Source organism: Leptonychotes weddellii, chromosome 11 (genome assembly GCF_054177405.1).
Source record: "Leptonychotes weddellii isolate Sample4059 chromosome 11, ASM5417740v2, whole genome shotgun sequence".
In the NCBI taxonomy this organism is placed as follows: domain Eukaryota; kingdom Metazoa; phylum Chordata; class Mammalia; order Carnivora; family Phocidae; genus Leptonychotes; species Leptonychotes weddellii.
The window spans coordinates 15,178,679-15,194,266 of record NC_138379.1 but is presented as its reverse complement, the minus strand read 5'-3'; the positions used below and the strand labels follow the sequence as shown (position 1 = coordinate 15,194,266).

The window sequence follows — 15,588 nt, the reverse complement described above, 5'->3', positions numbered from 1 at the left end:
TTTTTTTTTTTTTTAAAGATTTTATTTATTTATTTGAGAGAGAGATAGCGAGAGCAGGAACACAAGCAGGGGGAGTGGGAGAGCGAGAAGCAGGCTTCCTGCCGAGCAGAGAGCCCGATGCGGGACTCGATCCCAGGACCCTGGGATCATGACCTGAGCCGAAGGCAGACGCTTAACGACTGAGCCACCCAGGCGCCCCTACCTAGTGATTTCTGTGAATCTTTTCAAGAACCATCTATTGTTGGCAATTACAAGGGGAAATGTTTTTCATAGGGAAATGTTTCCCTTTTCCGATCAATGAAAATTCCTAAGCTATTCTATTACTGAAGACTCATTTACAAATGACTAAAAATGGTAAACATAGCTCACGGGTTAAACAAAAGGGGGGTGGGTTTATTGAATTAAGCAGGAAGGGGAAGGGCAGATGTTTCAGGCAGGGCTCTAGCCAGGAGTTCAAATGATGCCATCGGATTTTGTGCTCTCTCTTTCTGCCTTCCTCTCTTCATTCTCAAACATGCTCCATTCAGGGGGTGGCAGGATGGCTTCCAGACCGCTCTGAGCTCCAGAGTCCTTGTAGCAGACACCTACAGGGTATGGGAATGATAGAGAGACACCCTTTCTTCCTCAGCATTCATGTCTCTCCTGTTCCAGGAGGCCAATTGGCTTTACCTCAGTCATCCGCCCATTCAGGAGAATGTGGTGCTTGGAACCGGGGTTTTCTTCATCTGTCCACTCTGCCGTCCTAGTGTGTTGGACTTTTCCCCTTCGAGCTTCCTTCCTCATGGTCTCAGTACAGCTCCAGAAGCTCCACACATCACCTCCTCACCAAACACTTCCAGAGACAGGAAAGAATATGGTTTCCTGGGCCTCCTTTTCATTTTATTGCAGTCATTTATTCCCTCATTTATTAAAAAAAATATTTGTTGGGCCTCACATTTCTAGGGGTTCTTTATACATTCTCCAAGTGAGCACTTTGCCAGATACTCTGAAATTATTCACATTCATACTTTGAGCATTTTCTTTATCCTCCTGAACATGGAAATGACCTGAGAGCATTTAACTCTTACTCCTTTGTATTCATCTCCTGTGACATTGTCAGCGAGCATTTTAGTTCATGCCTAGGCTGTTTGTCAGTTTGTTTGTCCCTTCTTCCTCCAGAAACTGCTTTGAAGAGTCATAACTACCTCAGTTTGGGTGAAGACTGGGCAAAATAGAACCTCCACTTTTCACGCTAACATTTTTAGTAACAGTGCTAATGCTACACAGCTATCAACAGGATGTTTCATGTTTAACGCCATGTTTCCTTGGACTCCGTCACCCTAGTGACAAGAGCCAGGCCGTCCTTCAGAATGCTGGGGAGGTAATTGTATTCCCTCCAGCCACGGACCACTTCAGCAAGTACGCTTGTGAGCAGACCCATCTGAAGATACCCCAGCTCCCAGCCCCTCCAAAGCTTAACTTTCACATCCGGGAGTCCTGGGATTCAGGCATCACGATGGTGAGGTTAGCCCTGTTGTTGGCTCCCTCCAAGGCCCACGAGTACTCCAAGGAGGGCTGGTTCCAGAAGGAGCCAACCAAGTAGCCTCTCAGAGGAAGCCACCGGCCCCCGTCAGGAACAGGGACAGGGACACCATAGACTGGGACCCCGTTCCAAGGGCAGCTCCCAGCCTTGCCGACTCAATAAAGGACTTTGGAAGTGTTAAAACAAAAAAATCTATGTAGGCTACATCCCGAGGAGAGTTACAGATACCATTTGGTCTAGTACTGGTCTCAGACATCTCTTGAACTTCTGCTGAAACACTGCTTTCTATTAATTTTTAAAAATGGAGGTAAAGTTGACATACAGTGAACTGCACAGGTCTTCATCGTAAGAGGCAATGACTTTGACCAATGTCCCCATCAAGGTGTACAACAATTCCATGGTTCTGAGTCTGCCTGTAGGTAACTGCTATTCTGGTTTCTCTCTCCATGAAGCAATTTCTCAATCAAAGGAACCGCATAGTTGGTCCCTTTTGTGTCTGGGCTATTTTGTTCAACTTAATGTTTGGAGAGTCATTGACATTGTTGCGTGTATCTAGTACATTCTTCCTCTCTTTTTGGCCCTCTCATAGTAATATCCCCTTTTTCATTCTTGGTATTGGTAGCTTTTGCTCTGTCTGCTTTCATTTTTGTCATGAATAGTCAGCTTTATGATGATTTTATTGATTTTGCTGGTTTTATTGGTTTTTTACAATGAACTGTTACTTTTGTTAATGCTTTCTATTGTATATTTGCTTTCTAATTTAATGTTTTGTTTTTTTTTTGCTTACATGTGGACTATGATTTTTGTATAAAGGGAAAATGATTATTTTTTGCTCCTTTCTTCTGCCTTTATGTTTTCCTCACTATTGGCCATAGTCATTGTTATTCCCTGATATAAAGAAAAAATGCAAAATGTGTCTACCTTATTGTGCATAAATTTTACCTCATTAGAAAAAAGGAACTGGAAAATATTGATCTGTAGTTAATGACATGCCTTCGATAAAATATTCAGATGTTAACTACTTGATAGCTGCAATTTATTTTGCAATGCAGCAAAAAATGAGGAGTCAACAATGGGTGGATCAATATGTGATAAGTACCGTAAAATATTAATTATATAGTAGAGATGGTAGATACGTGGGTATTCACTGCAAACTTCTTTCAACATTTCTTTTTTTTACCTTTCACCCCCTTCACCCATTTCTCTCACCTCCCATCCCCACCTCCAGCAACCACCAATCTGTCCTCTGTAGATCTATATGCTTATTTTTCTAAAATTTGTTTGTTTTTGTTTTTAGATTCCAGTATAAGAGAGATCACCCAGTATTTGTTTTTCTCTGTGTGACTTATTTAGCATGATGTCCTTGAGGTCCATCAATGTCTCTCTTGTTATGGCGGAATAATATTCCATTGTATGGGGGCACCTGGGTGGTGCAGTTGGTTAAGTATCTGACTCTTGGTTTGGGCTCAGGTCGTGATCTCAGGGTCATGAGATCTAGCCTTTGCATAGGGCTCCGTGTTGGGTGTGGAACCTGCTTAAGATTCTCTCTCTCCCTGTGTTCCTCGCCCTGCTCTCTCTCTCCTTCTAAAATAAATAAATAAATAAATATTTTCTTTTAAGATTCTATTTATTTATTTATTTAAGATTTTATTTATTTGACAGAGAGAGCACAAGCAGGGGGAGTGGGAGAGGGAGAAGCAGGCTCCTCGCGGAGCAGGTACCCTGATGCAGGGCTCGATCCCAGGACCCTGGGATCATGACCTGAGCCGAAGGCAGATGCTTAACCGACTGAGCCACGCAGGCACTGCAAATAAATACATCAATCTTAAAAAAATTTGTTATAAAAAATATTCCATTGTATGTATACATATCCCCTTTTCTTTATCCACTCACCTGTTGATGGATTGTTTCCATATCTTGGCTATTGTAAATAATGCTACAGTGAACATGGGGATAAACATCTAGTTTTAAATTTCCAAATTTGTCATTTTTATTTTTATAGTTTTATACAGTCAGTATTTATAGTTGTTGTTGTTTTAGTTGGTATTTGTTTTGATTTACCCTTGAGTTTATCAGTTTATTGTTTGCCATTCACACCTCATCTCAGTACTTTCTTCTGGTTCTAACATTCTTTTTCCTGAAGTACATCTTTCAGAAATTCTGTTAGGAAGGGTTTATTGATAGTAAATTCTTTCTTTTTGTGTTTGTCTGAAAATGTCTTTATTTCTTATTCTTGAAAGATGGCTTCACTGAGTCTACAATTGTACATGGACTACTAGCTTCTCTTGGCCTTCTTATGATTATCTTAATGCTTTCTGTGTTTTGTTTTTGTTCTTATTGAGAAGTCTGCTGTTAGTCTTCTTGTCCACCTGTTACAGATGGTCATCTCTGCCCAGTGATGGAAAATTCTCAGCTAATCTCTCCCTGGATACTGCTTCTTCATTCTCTCTATTCCCTCCTTCGTGATATATGCTGGCCTTCCCGCCTCTGTCCTCCCTCTCTTTCAACATCCTCGTCCATCTCTTTGTTTTCTCCTTGATCTGCATTCTGGGTAGTCTATTCAGATCTATATCCCAATTTACTAATTGTGTCTCATCTACTGCTTAACTTAGGCATTGAGTTCCTGATTTTTATGTTTAGTGCTTTTTCAAATTTCCTCGGTCTTTTCAGAAAATATCATCTTGTTTCTTTCTAATGTTGACATTCCATTTTTCAAGTCTTTGAGCACCATAAACTTACTTATTTTGTATTTATTTCTCATAATCCAATTATCTGTGGTTCTTGGAGGTAAAATTTGTGCTGTTTGTAGTTTCTTCTGACTGGCTTATTTATCATGTGCTCATTCCGGATTGTGTGCTTACATTTGTTGGGGTTTTATCTGTTGGGATCCTGAGCAGGCTGTGTGTGAAAGCATGACCCTCCAGCTGGGGGGGTTCATGTGTCCTTCTTCAGATGTGACCAACCTGCGTTGGTAATACTTTGTGTTATTCTCTAGGCTTGGAGCTTTCTGGGCCATGCTGGTAGGTATAAATTCAAATCCCATATGGTTGGGAAGCCTGATGTTAAAGATTCTCAGCAGAGACTCTACTGTTCTCCATTCTCTGGACAAGACAGACAGTTTTTTGGTTTGTTGTTACTGATGTTGAGTTGGTTCCCCAGCCTTCCACCTCAGTATCCTGGCTTTCTGTGAGCCTCTTGGGATCCACTCCCCCACCTCGCATGCCCTGTTGTCGCTTCAACACTCAGTTTTCTCCCTGTAGCTTCATTTCTGGCCCCTGTATCTTTTCTTTACTATTTTTGTGAGCTCAGCTACCCATCAGACAGAGTGTTCATTATATTTGATCTGGGCTTGATAGGTGTTTTCTAGTTTTCCAGGCTGCCCAGCAGTGTAATTTAAGCTGAGCCAGCATAAAATACCATACAATGATTCTTTCACAGAGTCTTTTTCCTTGGAGATTATACCTTTCTCCATTCTTGCAAACCACCATCATTTAAAGGAAGCGGTAAATCTGGGATACCACTGCACGCTAGCAATTCCTCCTGCCCGTAACCTCGCTTTCCCTTGATGATGCCACTTGCCTGGAAAGCCACGCCTTGTCTAACTTCCACTTTTGCTTTTCCTGACCCCCTGGGTCGGCAGGGATCTGCGCAGTCTCTGGTTTTTTCTGTACCTTCAACGTGAGGAATGAAACATCTTTCTACAGCCTCACCTCTTTTAACCACTGACCACTGAACTTTTCTACCTTCTCAGGGACTGTGGGTCCTGGCTTCTAGTTTTCTATACCAGTCTGCTCCGCTGTCATCCTCAGCTGCTTTAGCATCTCTACAGCTTCTACAATCATGGCTCTGTGCTTACTTACCTCCAATCACTTGCATGGTTTCTACCCCTGGAAATGTAGCCACATCGTTCTAGTTAGACTGGATGAAAAAAAACACTTGGTCTTTCTGATGGCTTCTTCTTTACATCCACTGCTTCTCATCTGTGCTTTTGCTCATGACTTTTTCTCTGTCTGGAATGCCCTATTCACTTCTCTACGTGCCAAAATCCTAACTATCCTCCAGGACCAGCAAAGATATTAACTATTGTGTGAAGTCTTCCCACATCTTTGCAACTGGATGTGATTGCTTTCTCTTTTGAACCCCGTAGCACTTTGTTTATATTCTCCCAGGCTACATTTCATCCTCTGCTTTGCCTAATATTACTCGTGCATTTGTCTTCTTTCTACGGAGCTCCTCCCAGTGTCTGGGCACCCTTTATTCATATTCCTAGAGCACTTAACTATGTCCAGGCACTATTCATGTCTAGGGTTATAAGAAGTAAATAAGATAGGTTCCTCCGAGGCGGTGCCTAACACAGGTCTTTAACAGAGAAAGTCCTCATTTAATGAACAGATGAATGATTAATGAAGATATACATATATTTATATATACACACAACATATATTTAATTCAGAGAAAGGCAAGAAAACAAAATACTTTCCATCTATCCTGTTACCAAATGGGGTGAATGTGTGGTAAATTTCCTGTTGTCTTGGGGTCATGTGGATTTGGAGGGCAGGGCAATGTTCTCTTGGATGTGGAGAAGCAAAATGTGGGTTTCCCATCTCCAGAACACTCTCATCCCAATATCCCTGGATCAGTAGCCAGCAGGCATTAACTGACAAGAATATTCCTGGAATCACTTGCTGCTGGAAACCTCAGTCTCCAGACTCAGAATCTACTCCCTGATTACTTAAGCTGTAACAGCTTCCACTAGATGGCGCTATGGGATAGCTGGGCCCAGAACGGATTTGGCTTCTGCGGACTATTACCTGCAAACTGCACGGGCTCTGTGGGGTCATCTCATTAACCTCCCAATTACAGCACTCTGCATTTTGATAGATTTTTTTTAGGCTTCACTTATGCCTTATGACAGGGGTTTTGCTGTGCATATGTGCATATGTAAAGCTAGATCATGTAAATAATACGGAAAGAAACAAAACAAAATCTCTTTCCCCCATTTCTATCTCCACCATTATTCCTCCAAAACTGTTCATTGCTTCTTGGATTCCCTCCAGAAAAAAATATTATACATACGCTTGAAATATAAACATCTGCATGTATATTTTCTCTCTCCTAATTTTGCATATACATAATTTTATGGAAAAGACCATATTTACTCAGTTTTAGAGCATGCTTCCATATTCACACACCTTCGAGATATTTCTGTACCGACATATATATGCATTCTCACATGATTCCATTTTAGTCATAATTTATTTTGATTACTATAAATTTTCCCATAGTTCATTTTGCTTGTTTCCAGTTTTTAGCTATTATTTGGAAAAACGGTGTAATGAGTATTTTTGGTAAACGCTGTTGAGAATATCCGTAGGGTAAACATACAGAGGGATTGGTGGAAAGGTTGCGGGCATTTTACATTTGATGGATATGGCCCAGTTGCCCTCCGGGAATGCTGCACCACTACTCACTGTAATAAAACGTTTACATTTGTGTCAGTTTTATAAGTGAAGCATGGTGCTTCGCTGCTTGGGCCTGCAGTTTCTTTAATTATGAATAAGGCTGCAGGTCTCTGCGGGACAAAGTTTTAAGGTGGAGCCTGAGCTTCGCGCTCCTGCCTGGGAGAAACCCTACGCGGTGCCCTGGCTCCTCCTGTCCAGCAGGGGGCGCGGGCCCGGCCGCTCCCGCATGCGCAGTGCGCTCGGTGTCAGACGTCGCCGAGCCCGGTCGCTGGCGCCGCTCTCTCCGCTCGCTCGCGCAGACCCGGCGCCGGCGGCCGGCGACTCGGCGCGATCCCTCCCGGGCGGCCGTGGCCCACGCCCTGCGGCATGCCCCGGTGACCGAGCGCGGGGCCGAGCGGGAGGCAACCGTGGCCGAGGTAAGCGCGGCGCGGAAGGGCCTCCGGGGCCGCGGCGGAGTCGGGCCTGGCCGCCGGGAAGCGCGGGCCGCGCGGAGGCCTGAGGGCGGCGAGGGGCGACCCCACCCCCGCCGGGGCCGCTCGCGGCGTCTCGCGCTGTGGGAGCGCTTGGATCTCCGCACCGCCTGGTCCCTGGTAACCTGGCCCGCCCCGCGCTTTGCTGCCCACTTGTCTCCTTTGCCCCCGCCCGCCCCTTTCCTCTCTCGCGGGACCCCGCAGCTGCCTTTCCCGCAGGGCCCACCCTGCCCCGGGACCTCTGCCTTCCCGCTGCCACCTCCTTCCCGCGAGCTGCGGGGATCGGGTTCTCCCCGCGGCGATTTCTGGCGCGCTGGGCTCTCCCGCGGCCGGTGGTAGCCCGTGCAGCGCAGGATGCCAGGGCAGGGCTTGGGGCACTGTGCCCTCAGCGCGGAGAAAAGACTGGGTGGGGAAGGTGGTCCGGGGTGCCCAGGCTCTGGGCATCAAAGCTCAGAGGCATTTAGAGGTTTACTACTGGCGGTGGGAGCCAGATCAGTTTTGAGACTCAAATGATTGCCTGGTGTAACTTGTTGGGAACTGCTAAGCTAGAAGGGTCCTTGACTTACTGGTCTGAAGATGCCTTTAAATAGAAATATGTCAATTTTAATTCTTCGGAGTCAGCTGAGTGCTGTAAGGATTTGCACTGGACTTGGGTTTGTAAATTTCAGGGCTCAAAGGCTGTTCGTGTTAATATATGACTCAGTTTCCAGCATTCCTCACTTCCGCTGTCTTAAGCCTCTCGGTTGCATGTGCTGGTATGAATAGATAAATTTGGATCCGTCAAGTTATGCTGCCTTTGCTTGTTGAGGAGTGAAAAAGGTAGATCTAATCTAGGCTTTCATAAGTAATTAGACGAGGCTTGGAGGTTAGTAGCTGGGGCTCCAGAGTCAGACTGCCATCCTCCCAATCCTTTTTTTTTTTTAAAGATTTTATTTATTTATTTGAGAGAGAGAATGAGAGGGAGGAGGGTCAGAGGGAGAAGCAGACTCCCTGCCGAGCAGAGAGCCTGATGCGGGACTCGATCCCGGGACTCGATCCCGGGACTCCAGGATCATGACCTGAGCCGAAGGCAGTCGCTTAACCAACTGAGCCACCCAGGCGCCCCCCATCCTCCCAATCCTAGCCTTGGCATTTTCTAGTTTTGTGACATTGTGCAAGTTACTTAGCCTTCCCCTTGCACTTTCCCTATCTGTAAAATGAGGATAATAATAGCTTGTCACATGGCACTGTTAGAAAGATTAAATAAGTTAACACAAAGTGCTTAAAACAGATGCATGTAGTGAGTCCTCAGTATAGTTTAGTTATTAGTTGTTATATACATTATATTAATTATAGTATAATTCTCACAATCAAGGAAACACTTTTTTTTTTTCCCCATTGGAAACCATTTTTAGGGATGGTTAGTCATCATATAACTTTAATTATAAAGAACCCTATCAAGGAAGGCAATGAATCACAGATTTTCCTTCTTTTGCTAATATTTGGTTCCTTTGTTTTCAGGCACAGTGGGGTTAAGTTCCAGTATTGCAGTGGCCCTGGGAGTTCAGTTGTGAGGGCTTTTCTAAAAAGGTTAAGACAAGAGATTGTGACTCAGAGCATCAGACTAAATGGATTGGATATAGCCTGAAGCACCAAGGATAGATTTTCAGGCACATTTTCGGGATAAATAATTCCAGGAACAGAAAATGCATCTCATCCTGACAGTAGAGAGGAGTTAAAAGATTTTTCCAGTGACTCAGTGCTTGACAGTTAGACAGATGATTCCAGTGTTTTGCAGGGACAGGTTTGATGTGTTTCAGGGAGGTTAAGTTTGTAAGGCTTTGCTGTGAAATTCTCGTTTCATATGGGTTATGGTATTATGTGGAACATTAATTAGTAGAAGACTCCTTTCAGTCCTCTTCCGAGAGGCTCAGTGTCAGGGGCATTGAACATGGTGGTGGTAGCAAGTGTCCTCTTAGGATGGGAAGATTATGACTCGTTTTCTTGGATGATGGTTTTGGGGACATACATCTTTCTGTGCTTCAGTGTGTGGAAATTGACTACAAGAAAATGACAACCAGTAGAAGAGACAAACTTGCAAATACTTAATATAACACGGCAAATGTTGGGATGAGGTATGTGAAAGGTACATGGATGCTCACCAAGAAGGTTCTCTATCTCTAAAGCACCATTTAGTAAGGGACTTTTTTCCTCTCATCTCTCATCCTTTGCTTTCCTTTTTCATTTAAGGCTTTTCCCCTCCCCCCCCTTTTTTTTTGTTTAAAGATTTACTTATTTGAGAGAGAGAGGGAGAGAGAGTGTGAGCACGCAAGCAGTGGGGAGGGGCAGAGGGAGAGGGAGAGAGAATCCCAAGCAGACTCCTTGTTGAGTGCAGAACCCTATAACCCTGGGATCATGACCTGAGCTGAAACCAAGAGTTGGACGTTCAACCAACTGAGCCACCCAGGTGTCGCTCCCCTCATTTTTAGTTTTACTTCACCTCAAATACTCACCATATCTCCCACCTGTTTGGCAAAGGCTTGTGGGAGCTTGCTTTGGCTGTGTAGGCATATCTCAAAAATGTGAGTTTACATCTGGGAATAGCCCTCAGCCAGTAGGGGATGGGCTTCAGTGGATGAATGCCATCATTTCCTCTCCTTCAAAGGGACAGTTCTGAGGTGTGTTCTACATAGTTCTGCAGAGGACTGAGCCCCATTCCTCAGCTCAGTATGGTAATCCTCATGGCTTTCCATTCTTCCCTGACTCCCCTCCTTCGTCCCTCACTCTGGCTCTCTGGACTCATCTTCTGCAAGCTCCCTGCTTTCCAGTTGTTTTTTCCTAGTTTGGTGGAACATAAGCTAAGACAGTTGGTACTAGAAGTGGCTCTGGAAAGCCGACCCTGAGAATAGTATTGTAAAACTGGACTCCCTCACCCTCAGATGGCAACAAGGGCCCCTATGCAGCTGTTGATAACCCCTGGTACTCTAGCATCACAGTTGTGTGACTCTCGCCAACGGTGGGCGGGATGTGACTCAGGTAGAAGGGAAAGCATTGGCTAGTACAGTAGCTCTAGCACGTGGGCAGGATATGGACCATGGGAATGATAAGGCTAGTGGAGCTGGCTGTCTCTTGTCATCTTTCTTCGAGCCTTGAGGTAAGGTCAGGCTCAGATCAGCCAGGTATCAACCCTGGGACACACTGTGAGCGACAGAAGGCTCTGTGGCAGCATCTCCTGCAGTCAGAAGCCAGACTGTCGAAAATCAGGCGCGGAATTTAATCATAATTATGGCAGAACTGCAGAGGAGGCTGAAGGCGCAGCCTGGGGCAGGTGACCTCTGCTAAAGTCAGGGGTGAGGCCTGAGATGCAGCTATTTGGTAGAAGCATGGAGAACTCTGAACTCCCAGATTTCCTTAGATCCTCGGGGCTAGTGGAAGTATCCTCTGGACACTCTGCAAAGACCTTGCTGAAGGCTCTTGACTTGCAGGATGGTACTTATCCTCTGAAGATCTGCCTCCCCCTCCCCTCGGATCTCAGCATTGCCTAAGCGGGGAAGTACAGTCCCTGCTACTGGACAAATAGCTTTCGTACTGGAGTTGTAGGACCTGGCTCCTGGGAACCAGCGGGTGAGGGCACACGTGTGCGAGTGAATCTTGAGGGTGTCACCTGAAGAGTGGGGTAACGGTGGACCATAAAGCTGCTTGGGAAAGGCTGTGTCTCTTTAGGAGCATTCTCTCAGGATTAGGGGTTTAATGATCTTGCAAGAACAACTGGAGCAACTGGGCAGATTCCTTGAAACTTGGACATGACGATGATCTGCACCACTGGTTCTCAGGTAGGGGTGATTTTGGCTCCCCCGGGGGTATTTGGCAATGTCTGGATATATTTTTGGTTCTCAAAACTGGGGGTTGTTTCTGGCTCCCCACAGAAAAGGATGATGTGGCCCGAGATAACAGGCCAGAAACTGCTGGCCTGTAGGAAATGAGGTGGAGATGCCAGAGCTGTCTGGGGAGAGTGTTGAGGAAGGGATCAGAGGTATTGGGAGGTGGAGATTTGAAATAGATTTATTATTTGAGGCCAGAGATGTACACCTGCCCATGTTCCTGGGAGGGCTCACTCCTATAATTCTGGCAACATGGAATGCCCACTGGAGGCCAGCATCTTTGAGAAGCTCAGTGTGGACTGTTTCCTGTAGGCCAGAATTGGCTTTAGATGTGATTGGGGAACTGGGTTCCCAAGTATCTGTGAGGGTGATAGGATTCTGAAATAGCGGAGGCTGGGTGGCATTGACCTTCAGTGGCATGGTAGACACAGTTCCCACAATGGCCAATAAAGCCCAACTTGCTGCTGATGTGTCTTGATCCACAGTGATGCTAATAGAGTATAGTATCCTTAAGGACAGTATAGATGGGCAGCTAACTAAGGTATTGCTTGACTTGTATAACCAGAAAAAAAAAAACCAAGAGCGGGCAAGTAGAAGGCTGATGTCAGCTGTTGCAGTGGAAAAATCACTGTTCAACCCCAGTTTTCAGACAGGAGCTCAGACCCATATCCCATGGATTGAGAGGGAGCCTGGGTCTCTTTAAAGAGGTCTTTGAAACGTTCCTGCAAGTATAGACAGACGTTCACCCAGTCCTTCCTCCAGGAACTGCAGCTCTTTATCAGACTAATGGTACATTGAGGAAAGGATAAGATCCAGACCTTTTGAGGGTTGTTGAGTACAGAGTATGAGCTGATAATAGTACCAGACAATCTCAAGCAATAGTGGGCGGGAGTTGGGAGATCAGTGCCTTGGCTTCTCATCCTTCTGAGGGACAAGTTTAGTTTTTGTGGTTTTTCAAGAGTTCCTAGGACTCCCAAGAGCCCCTATTGCCCACCTTACTGGCTGTCCCTGGTTCTGTGTCTCTCTCTCTCCTTGCTGTTTACTCTGGCCTTCTGAGATCACCTCCCAAGTAAGGAAACTCCCTGTACCTCCATCCTTGTCTCTGGTTCTTTTTGCAGGGGGCCAGGGGGACCAAACTATGACAAGTAGGAAGCGCAATGTGATGCTTAGGACTCTAACATAGGGGCATTAGCCCCTCTTCTTTCCAGCCCTCCTGCTGACCACTTGGGACTCAAGCCTGTTCATATACTCCTACCAGCGGAGTTCAGTGGCTCCAGGCCCTGCCCACACCGGGTGCTGTTTGACTCTTCCGTTTTCTTGTGTTGGTGGCTGGATGGTGTCTCATTGTCGTTATACGTTCGCTGACCATTGATGAGACTAAAGGTGGTTTTCAGGTGTCGCTGTGCCGATTTTGTGTCCTCTCCTGTGTAATTCCTGCTTAAGTCTTCTGTCTGGTTTTCTCCTTTTTGTTTTCTTGTTCTTTGTTTGTTTTTATTGTTTTGTAGGCATTCTTTATTTGGCTTGCTAGTCCTTATCAGTTATATGGATTGCAGGTCTCTACTAGTTTATTGATTGTCTTTTTACTTCTATATGGTATCTTTTGATGAAGAAAAATTCTTAATTGTAACACAGGTTTTATCATTTTATCTTTTTATGGTTTGCACTTCTTGTATTTTGTTTTAGAAATCATTCTCTGCCCAGAAGTCATAGAGATTTCTAAGTATTTTATAGTTTTGCCTGTTACACGTAGTTTTTTAATAGACCTTGGATAGATTTTTCTCCCCTCTGGCTGCTTTTAACATTTTTTTCTTTAGCTTTCTTTTTAGTTGTTTTACTTCGACATATCTAGGTGGCTATTTTTTTTTTTTTTGTATATATTCTGCTTGGATTTGAGCATTTTTTTTTTTTAAAGATCTTATTTCTTTATTTGAGAGAGAAAGAATGAGAGAGACAGAGAGAGCATGAGAAGGGGGAGGGTCAGAGGTAGAAGCAGACCCTCCGCTGAGCAGGGAGCCTGATGCAGGACTTGATCCTGGGACTCCAAGCTCATGACCTGAGCCGAAGGCAGTCGCTTAACCAACTGAGCCACCCAGGTGCCCCAGATTTGAGCATCTTGAATCTGTGGGTTGATATCTTTCATTGAATTAGGAAAAACTTATCAGAAGACAGCTGGATTCTCATATCTACTTCTGCAGTCTTTACAATAACATGTGTCACATGGCCTCAAAAATGAAAGTGAAAAAATCCTGTCAGTATTGTTCAGAGCCTTTGAAAGGGTCATGGGGACTCCTGGCATCAGACGTACTTTGAGAACCACCAGTGTGAGATTTTGGTATTAAGGTTATGCTAGCCTCCTAATAGAAGCTGGGGAGTGTTTCACCTTTCTTTCTGGACTTGGAAATAATTTGTGTAAAATTGGAATTATTTCTTGAATGTGCAGTAGAACTTCTGGGCCTGAAATTTTCTTTATAGGAAGATTTTTAAAGTTTTTATTTATTTATTTTTTAAAGATTTTATTTATTCATTTGACAGAGAGAGAGACAGTGAGAGAGGGAACACAAGCAGGGGGAGTGGGAGAGGGAGAAGCAGGCCTCCCGCCGAGCAGGGAGCCTGATGCGGGGCTCGATCTCAGGACCCTGAGATCATGACACGAGCCGAAGGCAGATGCTCAACTGACTGAGCCACCCAGGTGCCCCTAAAGTTTTGTTTTTAAAGAATTTTTCTAGCTCATCTAAGTTTTCAAATATATTGGTGTAAGTTCATTGATATCATCTTTTAACTACAGGCAGCATTTAGAGTTTTCATTCTAGATATTTGTGCCTAGGCTGAAATCAGGAGTCAGCTGCTCAACCAACTGAGCCACCCAGGGGCTCCTGTGAAGCTTTTATTTAAAATACACACACACCTATATCTGTATTGGGTCACAATATAAAATGTATTTCTTATTGTAGGTTTTAGTTTAAAAAAAAAAAAAAAGGTGTGAAAGCCACTGTGTTAAAAGGTAGTTTGTCTAATTTCAGTCAAGATTTCAAACCTGATGACACAAAAAAACACTGAGGAGCCTGCTAAAATGCCAGATTCGGTGACCCTATTTTAGACGGGCTAGTACAGACCTCCGGCACCTGGGCCAAAGACTCTGGTTTAACAACCTGCGCCTGTGATGCTCACCCTTTGGGTGTTTGAAAACCACCGATCCGGGGATAAATGTACCTGGAGAGCCTGCTGGGGAGTTCTGACTTGCCGCCGTGGAGCGGGTGGCTCCTTGCCTGCATGTGTGCTGAGCCTTCCTATCTTCTAGCTCCCGCAGAGACAGAGAATGCCAAGAAAGCTACCTTGGGGGGGGGAGGGGGACTGGAGGTAGTAGGGAGTAGGGGCAAGCTGGTGGTTAGAATGACAGAAACACTGAAACGGTTCTCATGCTCATATTTCTGTCCTGGAATCAATGAACATATGTGAATGGTTGATGTATGTTCCGCAAAGATGATAATTTTTAAGCTTAAAAATATATGCACCTTCATGCAGTCATGTGTGACCAGCAGATTTCTTACATTCCAACCGATGGTCACAGGAGATACAAGTTGAAATCTTTTGTGACTGTTTACATTTTGCCCCCAAAGCTGGTGGGATTGCAACATTCAAGGCTTGGCAGCACCCCGCCAGCTAGGCCGGAAGCCGTTTTGCCATGTGGGCAGTGATGCGGGAGAGCGCCATTTAGCCAAAGTAAAAATGGTTGCTAACCTTGAAGATGGTCCATGAACTTTTCAGTTTTTTCCCTTTTTATTAATAGCTTTTCTGAAATACCAGTGAGTAGAATGAGACCATTTTGTAGGTTGGGACTTTGACACGTGGCTTGCCCGAAGCAGCTTACCGCAGTGACATGGTGAGTCTGTGACACGTGGTGCAGTCCCACGGCTCTGCCCTCCCCACACAGTATCCAGGCATCCAGTGGGGCAGGCTTGTTTGGTAAGGATCTTAAGTTGTGATCTACAGGGAAGGTCCGTATTTTCAGGTGAGGACTAAGAATATCTTTGTATCATTCAGAGATGCTTACTGGCTGTTTCATTGAGGTATTGCTGTATAACAAACCAACCCAAAATTTAGTGACCCAAGCAACAATAACTACCATGTATTTGCTCAGGATTCTGCAGTCTGTGCAGAACTTGCTGGGGATGGTTCCTGTCTGTTTTATTCAGTTTGCAGTGGGGTCTCCCTGGGGTTACCTTCAGCTGGGAGCCCAGCTTCCTGATGGCACGGCAGCTGGGTTCCCAGAGGAC

General features: G+C 45.0%; 2 protein-coding genes across 2 annotated transcripts in view; both read left to right on the top strand.

The window, feature by feature from the left end:
* The window catches only part of ACCS (1-aminocyclopropane-1-carboxylate synthase homolog (inactive)), a 19,597-nt gene extending 17,159 nt beyond the window's left edge, over positions 1-2,438 (top strand). The window contains exon 16 of the transcript XR_014138586.1: positions 1,159-2,438. The gene's annotated coding sequence lies outside the window, so the exon portion shown is untranslated. The remainder of the gene's footprint in view (positions 1-1,158) is intronic.
* A 4,787-nt stretch (positions 2,439-7,225) lies between these two features.
* The window catches only part of EXT2 (exostosin glycosyltransferase 2), a 133,625-nt gene continuing 125,262 nt past the window's right edge, over positions 7,226-15,588 (top strand). Inside the window, exon 1 of the mRNA XM_081798285.1 lies at positions 7,226-7,400. The gene's annotated coding sequence lies outside the window, so the exon portion shown is untranslated. The remainder of the gene's footprint in view (positions 7,401-15,588) is intronic.